Here is a 12350-nt window from a genome sequence, read left to right as displayed (position 1 = left end):
TTAATCGTATCGATCCTGATGGCATCGCAACCGGCGACTGCCTTTCCCGGAGCAGATTTCTCATAAATGACCTGTCGCCTTGCTTCGGTAGATTAATTAATGCGCGTTATCCCATCGACCACCAATAGCGCGAGCTTTGAAACTGTACTGACCATATGGAATATGCGATCAATTGCTGCGCGGTTACGCGCTTATGGTACATTTCACCGTGACACATCGCATTGGACCAAGCTTCCGCTCCATACGGAATAATGGACTCGCCGTTGTTGTCACATGAGAAGTCGTTTCTTACTGTGTAAGTGCTCCGCTTGTATTCGCCCTGACTTTATTTAATAACATCTTGCCTCCTCATTGCCCGTCTCCCGATACTCGTTTGTTTCCCAAGGGTCAGCTTGTTCTCGAGCGGATGAACTTTCATCTGAGATGCTGATTCGATTCTATTTGCTTAAGATAGAAGCTATCGATACGCTCGATTATTAAACCGGGCACATAGCCTGCCTAAGTCGTATTACATCATTTTTCTCATCTTACAAATTTAAATAGCTTTTAGCTGTTTGCTATAATTTATATAGATCTACATCAAATAGCTGTTGTCAAAACGAATACGAAAACAATATATCAACTTGTGCAATATTGAATTAAAACGTTTATGTTATTTCAATAGAATTAAACAATATTATATTATATTTAATGAGACATTTACATTACAATATGTATTGTAAATTATGTTTTTAAGAAGATTGTATTAAGTTAAAAAAAAGTGCTGTTTATTAATATGTAAATGCATACATATTTTTGGATGTAAATTATGGGCAAACGATCTAGTGAATGACTAGTTCAAGTTCACTGGCTTTCAATTTATTTACGTATCTTGTTTTAAGATACTTTTTATTTATATAAGCACTAATTATTCAGAAAAATTATTACTTCATATTCAATTATCCATAATTTTGATCATTAAATATATTATGATTGGAAATTACGGCAGAATTTTTACATTAAATATATTCAAAATAATAAAACAAAACGGCATTACTTTAAGTAATTTAATTGAAAAAAAAAATCGAATCAAGCCAGATTATATTTTTAAAAAGTTAAAAGAAATTTTATTTTCATAATAAATCGTTTCCCACGATATTTTAAAAATTTATTTCTCAAATCTGATTGTGATTTAAAATAACAGTTTTAAATTCCATTAAATTTACGATAATACAATGTAGTTAATGTCATATTTTGTTTATCATTACGTATATTTGCATAATATCGCAGTTTTTGTGTTAATATAAGTACGGTACAATAATATTGTAACGTTTATATTATTTATTTATAAATATATTTAGTGCCACTTAATTATGTTAGTAAAAATTCCTTATTTATTCTAAATTTTATATTTCGATCTTGATTCTACAACATAATTTTCAGACAAAATTTTCTTTGTGAATTAACTAAATTGAAAAATTACCTAAATTAATATAAAATCGTAATAAATAATTTTCTATAAATTTATTATTGAGAGTGGAGTTTTAAGTTTGGTAAGTAAAAGTGTACAATATCAAAATAATTTTTTTTATATCACAAATGTATATTTGTTAAACGCAAGAGTTTTATGTTTCATGTACATAGATGAAAAATTAATCTTTATATATGATGTTATCGTATATTAATTTGGATAATATTTTAAATCTTATTCGTGTATACTTTTAAAATGATCGTTAATTTTAACTTGTAATTAAAGTAGATCATTAAAATTATATTACATTCATTTAATGTACTTAATATTAACTTTTAATGATGAAAAATCCAATAATACACACACACACACACACACACACACACACACACACACACACACATATATATATATATATATATATATACGCGCGCGCGCGCGCGTGTGTGTGTGTGTATCTAAGTGCCGTTAAAATCAGTTCTAAACTGAAGCCCTTTGACAAAAAACTAAATTAAGATGTTCTAATTTAGAAAAAAAGATTATATATATTTATACTATATCATAATTCCAAGTAATCAATAGTAATTATTAATTTTTATTCTCTTTTAAATACAAGAGTTCCTATATATATTTATAAAACGAACATCCAATAACGTAACGATATATCATATTTCACTTAATCACTAAAAATACGCGCTCGAGGCGTATTTAACGACCGTGAAAAAATGCAATAAGACGACATGTGTAATCATGCGATGATTTCTATCGAGGCATCTGACAAGTAAAATAAGATCATATATTAAATGAAATTTTAATGTAGGTAGAAACTGTCCAAAATAGAAACTAAAAAGCTTATGTGTAAATGGGGGGTGCAAGTACTGCTTATACTGAGAAAAAATTTGTCATTTCATAATAATAAAAATGAAGAGTCGTTGTTCAAACAATGAGATATTCGAATTATTGTACACTTGGTTGCACTATCGACAACCTAGATAAACATTATTTATAGTTTTTCTAATTTATTTGGTTTCTAATTTAACTTTTTAAATGATTTTTCAAAATACAACAATAAAATTTACAACATTTAAGATTAAATAAAATACTTTATTCAATACTTTCTAGACCAGATGACATTATTTTATAATGTATCATGTTCATAACAGCGAAATAAAATTATAAAACAATTTTAAAAATTTTAAAATTGAAAAGACATGGTAGAGAAACATAAAATAGATGAATTTTCAATATTAAAATATCTAAGAAAAGATCGAAGCAACTTGAGAGTACAAATATAAAAATTGAAAAAATCCAAGTGAAAATCAAATCTTTTATTATATGTACTTTAAAAATTGTATTGATTTACTTATTATTTATGTGTTATTTATATATTGATAAATTCTATATTGTATATATTCGTTATTTTCCATCATCGTGTATATTTTGTAAATATTTTTTTATTATATTCATTATAAAATTTCTTATGTGTATATAGAGTGATTTATGTTTTTACATAATATAATGTAAATATAATTTAACGATATTTATTATAGTTTTTTCAAAATATTATTCCATAATACTAAATATTTGAAATACTATTGTATATGTTAGCCAATTATTCGATTGCCTATGAAATTGTGAAAAGGAACAATTATTAATTATGCTTGCATTCAGTGGAATTTATGCAGCTTTCGTTGCGTCGTAGAGTTCTTATTATTAATTTCCACTTCGAATAAGAACAATAAAATGTCATTTATTATTCGAGAACAACACAAATACCATTGTATAGAATCAATACTATATTTTTCTCTTAATTAGGTACAATGCTAGATTTAATTAATAATTAACGAACTCAATTTATAATGATGATTATTCAAGCAAAAGATAAATGTGTTGATATCAAAGGCATAAACCTTTATATTAATCAATAATTATGTAGAAAAAATTGAATATTATAGAAATTATATATCTGTTAGATTTATGTGGCAATTTTTAGTAATAGTCGAATGAAATAATAAATACTAATGATTCAAAAATACCGAAAGTAATAATTATTCTGAAAAAATTATTAATTTGAACTTTTTAACATATTTTCATTTTATTTTGACATACATTTATTGTTAAAAATAATGATAATAATAACAATAAGCCACATTCATAAAATGAATTATGATTATGTATTTTATTTTTATTTATGATAAATATATTATCGATATCCATTTTTATAACAAATTTATGAAACAGAGACTTACATAAAAACAGTTATATTAAATGACAATTATCTAAATCCAGTTTTGTTAATACTATTTTCATTATAATATTCACTGTATGAAATGCATAATTCATTAGTATTATTGCAAATATTAATCTAACTAATATTAATCATTTTTATTGCTACATTATTGTTTTCTAATCTATTTATAAACTATTGTCCTTATGATAAATTATTTATTTAAAAAAAAATAATGAAAATAATATAGAAAAAGAGCTGGCTAATTGAATTTTTGTACTGCATTTTAATATATAAATAAATTTTATAGAGTTTGATATGAAATCTTATGGTTTAAGAAGAGTGAGTTTTGTATAACTGAAATTTTAAAAGAAACTTGAAATATAATAAATAAGACGGTAATGTAAACTAATATTATCTATTGCGTTTCAAATTTATTTTAAAGTAGAGAAGCAATACATAGGATTTCATTTTTTTCATGAAAATGGAACGAAATTCTTCCTTAGGCTATAAAAAGAGAAAACAAAAGAAAAAATTTGAATCGAAGATTTGTATCTTTTTCAAATTTTCGTTTCTCTGTCAACATAATACCTAAGGCATCTCAATATCATTGATTTATTTCATTCATGAAAACTGTTTTAAATAATTTTTTTTTAAAGGATCATACTCTTTTATAGAAACATTTTATATATTGTAAATATATATATATATGTAGATACATCTTTACATGTCAAATTTTCAATAATTGATGCAAATTATAATTATTTTAATTCAACGGTAATTTTTTTTAATTATTATTTATTTTCTCTAGTAGTATATTTATATATAGTATTATATAATATACAAAAATATATAAATTTTTATATTATGGTTAAAATTAAAGTTATATATTGTATTTAGAAATTTTTATTGGATTTAAGTGTTGATTAGTTTAAATGTATTTTTACAGTCAACTAAAAGTTCAATAAAATATATATGCATTAAAAAATTACGAATTATTTTTATTTTTTCATTTCAATGCAAAATTAATGTAAATTCGAATAATATTTTAAAATAAATAATTTCTTTTATCTATTTCATTTATAATAAGCGAAAATAGAGAAAAAAAATTTAACTACATTTAGTATAACAAATTTGTGAATATAAAATATATAAATAATATTAAGCTTTAAAGATTTAATAAAAACTATATAGAATCGAAAAAAGGACTTTAGAATCTACTATTTTACATTAGTTGTTACTATAGAATCATCAAAACTGTCATTTAAGTTTGTAATAAAGTGATTACTGTAATAAAGTGATTATTAAACTTAAAATACTTAATATAAAGTTTATTAAATTATCAATAACATTGTGTCATATTTTAAAATGTTAACGAAATATTCTTCATATTAGTATTGATATAATAATTAGTATCACCATGATTATATACTAAAACACTGAAATTTGCCTTGGAGATTTCTTTTTAATACTTTCCTCCTTATCCTTTAAAATAGAGAGGTAACCTCACATTATTTTCCTTTAACAGACTTTATATCTTTATATTTTTCTCTATTCCTTCATTCGCCTATTCCCTTGTCCTTATGAAACTGTACCTTTTTCGATCGATAACTAGTGCTACGAATTTTCAACAAAAATTGCAATATATTCAATAGAAAAATATATAACATAAGATAAAATTTTGAAAGTATATTTTGTATATATTAATCCACCTAGTAAATCTTGTTATATTCGTACTCGGTATTTGTAAAAACAGAGGCTTAGGAACAAATTTTCTCTATTATATTTCGAGATATATTTATATCAAGTTAAATTGGATAAATATAATTTATTATTTTTTTCATATAAAAGATTATTTTTACTTGCTAAAGTTTTATGAGGAATATTTTTTTTCATAAAAAATAAATATTTTGAGAATTAGCTTCTGAATTAATTAAAAAAAAGTATTGATGTTAATTGGTTAATTGCTATTATGTTTTTTCAATTTTATAGCGAATGAATGTAAGTAAAAAAAAAAAAACGAATTATTATAGTTATGACATAATTGAAGTTATAATATTGATAAATTATTTAAATTAGATGTTACTTAAATGAGGCGCGTATTGTTATACCGAAATTAAAATTGTATTATAATTTTCTAATAATACAGTTTCTATATTGATTAAATAACTTGTATAATAAATTAAAATGGTATTTAATCTTTTATAAATGATATTGTATACTTCATAATTTCATAAATATTATAAATTTTATACTAGATTATTTTTAATGGATAGTGTGAAATTTAGTTTTTTAAGCACATCAGGAAGTTGTCAAAAACTTCAATAGTTTTTTAAGCATAAGAGCAACTTGTGCAACTGAAATTTTATAGAACAGTATATTGGAAACATGCCAACCACAATATATGAATGTAGTATTAGACGGAAACTGAAAATATTTTTAAATTTAGAGAATTGTTATATATATATATATATATATATATATATACATACTTATTTATGTGAATAAAAATTCACATAGGAATTATTAAAATCGTATAATTTGGAAGCAGTATCAAATATAATATTATTTACTAATTATAAAAAATTAACAACCACAATATTTGTAATAGTAAATTCAATATGAGACAGCTAATCCATTTGAAATAAACAATTTACAGAGATGATGTTACAGTTGTAAGAAAACTAAAGTTACCCAGAAATAAATAAAGAGATTAAGAATAATTAAGTAATAGTTAATAATTTTACTAATTTAATTTATTATTTTATTTTTCTAATTCATATAATTCTAATTATTATAATGAAAATGAAGAATAACTGATAAAAATATCAAGAATAATAAGCTCAATTTAATGTAGAAATATGCTGAATTTATGATTTTAATTTTTTTGAGTTTCAATTATTAATTTGAAGACATTTTAATTATTAAAATAACTTTTTAATAATTTTGTTGCATTTGAATTTATTTGATGCTTTTATAAAAAACTCCATAGTTTCAAATTAAAAAAACACTTATATTACGGCAATTTTAGTTTTTTCATTTTCCGAGCAATGTTAAGCAATTATGTAATTTCATATTGAAAAATAATCATTAAAATTTACAATACTTTATAAAAATTATTTCTATTTTTTAAATACGTTTTTGTAATTATTATTTAAATGATTTGATACGATACTATTAAGGAAATTGAATTTTTAATGAATTTGATATAACACAGTATTCTAATTTATTTCGAAACCTTTATTGTCTTGATAATTAGACGGTAAATGCACAACAAGGAAAAATTTTTAATCATAGTTGTAAATTTTGGCATAAAAATAATTTTGAAATTAAAATGTTCTGCATATGACGGTGACAAGTTTTTTGTTACTACTGTTTAATAACTGAAATTACAATAATTACTTTAACGTACTTTATTATAAAAGACTATTATAAAGAAAATAACGTGTTAGATTTTTTTTAAAATAATTTTTTAGCATTATACCGCCAGTAATACATTATGTAACTTGACAAAAATCTTTTTTATTTTGAATTTGGAAATTTTGAAATTTTGTTTTAATTCCCTAGCAAATGATTGTATTTACAAATATATTTTGCTATTTCTATAGTAATTAATATTATTATTCTATCCATGATTTCTTTTAGATTAAAAATTATTTTCTGACATAGATTACTAATCACTTAACTTAAATTAGTTTTTATAGATATAATACTATAATGCTAATTAAGCACTTTGACATTAGCGTAATTACTTTTATTACATTGATTGATTTATGCTTCACTGATATTTAATATTTTCCCATTAAATTTAAAATTTTAGTTTTTTATTTTATATTGTATTAGATAATTAAAGATTTGATTTTTATTTTAAATTTATTATAATTTTTACCTTTTCAACGAATTATTATTTTTTTAGTATCGATGTAAAGTATTACTAGAAGTATTAAAAATTTATAAGTTGAAATATAATTAATTTATTTGAACTTATAAGCTATTATGCATTAACTATCGCTAATGTTTAAATATTAAAAATAGATAAAGCATATTTCAATCAATACCTACATGTTTTTATTTCAATAAATATTTAAATATTACAGTATCATTTTATTAATATGCATGTTTGAGCAAAAAATATTTTCAAATATATGATATTTATTTTAATTAAAAATTGTAATATAATTTCAGAGGTATACAAATAAGTTTAATTTTTATATTAAGGAGTTTGCGTATTAATTGAGATTTTTATTCGCTAAATATATATATGTGATGAATATATATGAAAATGGATATTGACGAAAATTTACATTCAATGTATAAATACAATGTTCTTTACCTTCAGTATGTTCGTTAATTTTTATATTATCTTATGGAACAATAGTAACATTACATTAAATATGAAAATTATAGGTGTTTAGCCTGTGCGAGATCATAATTGGAATTAGAATATTAAAATTCTTTATTAACGACATTGTTCTCAGAAAATCAATACCCTCTCCCTTGAGACACATGCATATGTACATAAACATACATAACCATACGCACGTACATAGCCACAAGTACGATTAGGGAAATTATATATACTTAATTATTTTCTGATTAATACTAGCCTGTAAAAGGTACAAGTATTAAAGAACAATATTAGAATATTTATATACACATGGAAAATGTAATATTATTTTTTTTTAATGATTTACATTTATAATGTACTAATTTATGTATATAAATTTACATAAAAAAATACACGTGTATGGTTGTTTCTCACATGCATGCACTTTCATTTTATGTAAATTTACGATTAAGCTTATAAGTGTCAGTCGATATTGTATTAATAATCCTATTATAAGCTGTGTACTATTTTTACAAATATATGGAAATGTGAAATTCCGACAATTTCCATTTTCAAAAAACTCCAGTTATAGACTAAGGTCCAGAAATTCATTGGATTCTGGCAATGAGACTCATAATTTCTACAATTGTTTGAAGTGTTAATGGATTTGTAAATTATTGATTATTACTTTCGCGCGATCGCTTTAATGAGTTGTTTAGTTGTTGATTCGATATAAAATTTTTGATTAATTAATTGAAAAATTTATGTGCAAAAACTAATGTGTAAATCCTAATGGGCGAACATGAGATACCGTGAAGAAAATTTTAAATTATCGGGGAAAGTAATGATTTTATTGGCTTTATTCCGTTTCTGACAATAACTTGGATTAACAATTATTGATTTAGTATGATAATAAAATAAAGAAATTAATTGAATATAAAACTATTTAAGAAAATGGAAAAATAAAGTAAAATAAATGGAATTGATTTCCGAATGTATATATATAAAATAAAAATGATAATTCATTATATGAACTAAGACTTTAGAGTTTCAAACGAGAAATTGTTTATTTATCTAAAAATAAATATATAACTTCTACTGCTTTATACAAATCGTAACATTATTTGATTAATTGTATGAATTAATATTGCCTTTTAAAAGGATAGTAGTGATAATATTTATTCTAAAAATTCTATTAGTTATTCGTTAAACGTATTTGAAAAATAGTTTGCTATTGCATTATGATATTATAGGTAAAATAGTTGCTAATATACAAAAAGTATATTATCGCGATTATGTAGATGTATGAGATTTGACATTGAAGAATTACTCTGAAGTCATTAATAATAATTCGATATCCGTAGATTATTTCCATCGAATACAAGCCTCTAAAGGATTTTAAGTAAATCTCCGAGATTTAACCAGCCGATAATAAGTCTAGATATTTTCGATGTTTTTTTCGATATTGTTTTAGACGGAGGACAGCTTTTATTTTTCGTTCTTTTTTCAATTTCGATGCTGACGAAAATCCTCGTACTGCTTTATACCGTCTAAATTCACATTATTTAATTTTTAAAGATGTCATGGTATTGTAGCAAATTTTACGAATTACATTTAAACAATATTTCGTAACATTCGATTCTTAATGTTAATTTGGTTTAATGTACTGATATATTATTCCAAAATTATTGTTAATAATATTTTCGAAATTAATTGTCGTTTATACTTTTCAAGTAAAAGTGAATTTTCAATTTTCAAATGTTCTTCTTAACGTTACATCTTCGTAATTTACAAATATATTACATTTTTTTGCAGAAGGCAAAATTTCAAAAATATTTTGCATTTTATACTAATTTACTGTTTTCATTCAACTTACGTTCTGTTTATTTGTAAACATAAATATATCCCATTGAAAGTTAAGCATTTAGAAATAATTTTATGTGTAGTTTTGAACTTGATGTTAAAGTTGGTGAATTTAATATGACAAACATTTCGGTTGACTAAAGAAAATATTGAAAATTGAAGCAAATTAAATCTTATTCGACAATATTTACTTTTATGCTAGAAAAAATAATCATTGCGAAATGTAGTTATTAATATATATTTTCTCTATTATTATTTTCTGTTATTACTTTAACAGTTTAAACTGTTTTAAATGATATAATAATAATAAATATTGGACGGAAATCTAAAATAATGTATTCATTAATTCATTTACAGCAATAAGTAATCATCTGATGCCGTTTCAGTATTTCAATTTTATCTGATTTTTCCAGACAATAATACATGTGCAGGAGTCGTAGATTCGCAGAAGTTGTTTTGGCCGACTACGGATAACTTTTTTTTTTGTCTTTCCGTCTCACTTTCATTTCGTTAAATCAAGGATTTTAGAGAAGTTTGAGTTGCCACGGCTTGTTTTCTACTTTTCGTCTATCTTTCACCGCAACGAATTCCAAGTGTAGGTGGACGAGGCCAGTTCGAATGGACGAGCACTCGACGAGCCGAGAATTCAGGAATAGAAAAGTCTCTCATATTCAAATGTAGATATCGTGTACACTTTAGGAATTCTACCCAATAAATTCTTTCGCATTATGTTGTGTTATCGTTAATTTATATGTTTACAGCTCTCATAATATTTTCTTCTAATTACAAAACAGTCTCCATTCATTATTCGATTTATTCAATTGATAGTAAGAGGCATATTCAAATTAATGAATGTTGACACATTAATCAATTATATGTGTGATGCAGTAAAAGCAATTTAAAATGAATTTCATTTTTTTTTTTAATTTTATTGAACGTACAGCGCATTAATTGCGTAGACATTTATGATAATGATGTTTATCAAATATCAACATTCAAATAAGCTTTTCATGTTTATATTAAATATTCATGTTATGATTAACTGTTATAAATTTGATGAAATTTATCTAAGATTTGCAGTTGAATATTTTTATTTCATTTTACACATTTTTAAATATATTAAACGGCAGTAAATAAAACGATATTTTAATGATTAAAAAAATTTAAAAATATTAAATTTTTTTATTTATTGCTCAATTTATTTTATTTTATTCACATACATGTATTATAAACAGAGAGTATAAAGTAAGTAGTGGAAGCTGCATTCAACATATACAGACTAAAATTAATAAAGCGCGCGAGAGAGAGTAAACGATTAAGTAAGAAATAGTATTGAAGTTAATGAAGGTCAAGCAAATCATAGTCTCGAAGATCACAGAACATGAGCAAATTTCTATGCCTTGGATCATGAAAATTAATGTATTAGTTAGAAATTGTTTATTTACATTTTAATTTAATATTCAATAATGGTTGGATGTAACTGAATAATAAAGTGATTAATAATATGGAGAACAAAATATCATCCTGGATAATGAATGCAGATAAGGTAAAATACGCTTAATAAAATTGATCAATTATTTATTGAACATAAAGTTCTTTTAGCAATTATTGTCAATCGATTATATAAACTTTACAAATTATATAAATTATTTCTTTATGAATTTGCTGATGGTTTGGGAAACAATTTTATTATCAACATTGTAAGAATAATTGAAATTCATAAAAAAAAAATATTAATTTAGTTTAATTTCTAAAAATTAACGAACTGAAAAATGAGGTATTAATGTAAATAAAATTTATAAAAAGTTTTTTTTTTTAAAATGTGAAAAATCTGATTAACGTATTTCATACATTAATATAGGCATCTATAATTTTCGTACATTCAATAAAGTTATATATTATATTTTTAAATTATATAAAATAATTTGTTTATATAGAATATATTATTAGAAATTACATTAAAATTCATGAATGTCTTGTTGAAATAAATAACTAAATTATTAAACTATAAATTGTAAATTCAAGAACTAAATATAACGTCTAAGCACCGTATAATACAGATTATATATAAAATAAATTGATAATTATTAAATTTAGATAAGATAAAGTTAAACAATAAGTTTGATTCATAAAATATTTTACAGAATGAAAATATAACTGATAAAAAGTTTTTTAACGGCCATCTTATTAATTTCGTACATGTGTGACAAGTGTATGAACATTTATAATCCATAAAATTTCTTTTATAAAAATTATTTTTAAATATATTTTCATATTGCATAGTTGAATTGAACAAAATTTTTATATATATCGTTTTTCTCTGTACACGTAATTTTAGTTATAAGCTTATATAAGCCATTAAAAACTGTAATTTATACACGCATAGTATTCATAGAAATTTATATATTAATCAAAATTGTATTTAATATATATATATATATATATTAAATATAATGATTAATGAAATAAAGATATTGTAATTG

Source organism: Ceratosolen solmsi, unplaced genomic scaffold (assembly GCF_000503995.2).
Source record: "Ceratosolen solmsi marchali unplaced genomic scaffold, CerSol_1.0 scaffold27, whole genome shotgun sequence".
In the NCBI taxonomy this organism is placed as follows: Eukaryota; Metazoa; Arthropoda; class Insecta; order Hymenoptera; family Agaonidae; genus Ceratosolen; species Ceratosolen solmsi.
Note: the sequence above shows the minus strand (reverse complement) of the source record.